The sequence below is a fragment of the Lynx rufus genome, unplaced genomic scaffold, assembly GCF_022079265.1.
Source record: "Lynx rufus isolate CCGP_SWC_20201006 ecotype Redwood Valley unplaced genomic scaffold, mLynRuf1.p SCAF_6, whole genome shotgun sequence".
NCBI lineage: Eukaryota > Metazoa > Chordata > Mammalia > Carnivora > Felidae > Lynx > Lynx rufus.
The window spans coordinates 110,539,274-110,541,647 of NW_025814878.1; the positions used below are offsets into that span (position 1 = coordinate 110,539,274).

The window sequence follows — 2,374 nt, forward strand, 5'->3', positions numbered from 1 at the left end:
CTCTGTCTCTCTCTGTCTCTCTCAAAATAAATGAATAAACTTTAAAAAATAAAACAAGCAACCCAATTAGAAAAAAAAAAAAAGAAAGAAAGAACTAAGAGAAACCCTCCTAGGGTCAGAAAAAATATCAAACACGGCTTCTTTTTTCCCCACACACACACCCTCAAACACTGACTTCTGAAACTATTCCTTCAAAGGAGCCCAAATTCTATTGGATTAGTCTGTAGAGCAATTTATGCCCTAGGGCATTTTGAAAACAATAGAGCAATCAGCCAGAGATTAGTGAATTTTAACAACTAAGGCATGGTTGGAGAAAGAGGAAAGACAGCACTTGCAAAACCATTGTCATCCTAGAGTGACTGTGGGCATACCCTAAGCTGCACCTCCCTGACAAACAATATCAGAAGCTTCACACTGTGGGATATTGGGGTGCAGGGGAGAATATAGTTTACCAAAGTAATCCAGCCAGTCACTAAACAAGTAAACAAGCAAATAACAAGCCTAGGGGAGGGTTGGGGCATCCCATTACCCAGAGTTGCTACAGTATATTGTCTACAATGTCCACTTTCCACCATGTCTTACACCGCACACAAAAATAAACTCAAAATGGATGAAAGACCTAAATGTGAGACAGGAAACCATCAAAACCCAAGAGAAGAAAACAGGCAACCACCTCTTTGACCTTAGCCGCAGCAATTTCTTGCTCAACACGTCTCTGAAGGCAAGGGAAGTAAAAGCAAAAGTGAACTATTGGGACCTCATCAATATAAACAACTTCTGCACTGCAAAGAAACAACAAAACTAGGGGCGCCTGGGTGGCTCAGTCAGTTAGGCGTCTGACTTCGGCTCAGGTCATGATCTCGCGGTCCCTGAGTTCGAGCCCCGCGTCGGGCTCTGTGCTGACTGCTCAGAGCCTGGAGCCTGCTTCAGATTCTGTGTCTCCCTCTCTCTCTGACCCTCCCCGTTCATGCTCTCTCTCTGCCTCAAAAATAAATAAAACGTTAAAAAAAATTAAAAAAAAAAAAAAGAAACAACAAAACTAAAAGGCAGCCAACGGAATGAGAGAAAATAATTTGCAAAATGATCTATCGTACAAAGGGTTAGTATCCAAAATCTATAAAGAATTTACCAAACTCGCCTGTGACCGACCGGCTCGGCGTTCAGAGCAGCTGTCGCCATGTCGCGCCCGTCCTATGGGCCACGTTCGGCGGGGGTGGCGGCCTCTGGTGCAGGCTTCGGTGCCCGCCACCCTGGGGTCGCCAGTGCCGGACGTGAGGCGGCCCTTCCTGTGCCAGGAGTCGTTTCCGTGGGCCTCAATGTCCCTGCTTCTGTCCGTTATCCCCACACAGACATCAGAGTGCCTGACTTGTCTGACTATCGACGCACCGAAGTGTTAGATGGTACAAAGTCTTCAAAAGAGAGCAGTGAGGCTAGAAAAGGTTTCTCCTATTTGATAACCGCAACAACGAGTATAGGTGTCGCATATGCTGTCAAGAATGTCGTCTCCCAGTTTGTTTCCAGCATGAGTGCTTCTGCTCACGTGTTGGCCGTGTCGAAAATTGAAATCAAGCTCTCCGATATTCCAGAAGGCAAGAACATGGCTTCCCAATGGAGAGGAAAACCGCTGTTTGTGCGTCATAGAACCAGGAAGGAAATTGAGCAGGAAGCCGCAGTTGAAGTGTCCCAGGTGGGGGACCCGCAGCATGATTTAGATCGAGTAAAGAAAAACCTGAACAGGTTATCCTGATAGGTGTTTGCGTTCATCTTGGTTGTGTACCCATTGCAAATGCAGGAGATTTTGGTGGTTATTACTGCCCTTGCCATGGGTCACACTATGATGCTTCTGGCGGGATCAGGAAGGGGCCTGCACCTCTCAGTCTTGAAGTTCCCTTATATGGGTTCACCACTGATGATACGGTGATTGTTGGCTAGAGATCTGGACTCAAGTCCAAGGCTCCTTTCAGTCGTCTTGTCACCTCAGAAGACCTATGAGCAAGCCTTCTATACTTAAGTGAGTTGATTTGAAATATTTAAGAATTGCTAATAATGTATTTGCAAACATTAACGTGAAGTAAATTGGGGAGCCTGGGTGGCTCAGTCGGTTAAGCATCCGACTTTGGCTCAGGTCATGATCTCGCAGTCCGTGAGTTCGAGCCCTGCGTCGGACTCTGTGCCCACAGCTCAGAGCCTGGAGCCCGTTTCAGATTCTGTGTCTCCTTCTCTCTCTCTCTGCCCCTCCCCCATTCATGCTCTGCCTCTCTCTGTCTCGAAAATAAACGTTAAAAAAAAATTTAACGTGAAGTACATTGAATTTAACGTTGAATGCTTTCAAGCGTTCACCTAATAAAGCCACTGTTAAACATTAAAAATAATA

The 2,374-nt window shown here is 45.8% G+C and overlaps 1 pseudogene; it reads left to right on the top strand.

Annotated features, from left to right (window-relative positions):
• Window positions 1–1,193: 1,193 nt before the first annotated feature.
• On the top strand, window positions 1,194–2,011 carry LOC124529179 (cytochrome b-c1 complex subunit Rieske, mitochondrial-like; annotated as a pseudogene).
• Window positions 2,012–2,374: the final 363 nt, after the last annotated feature.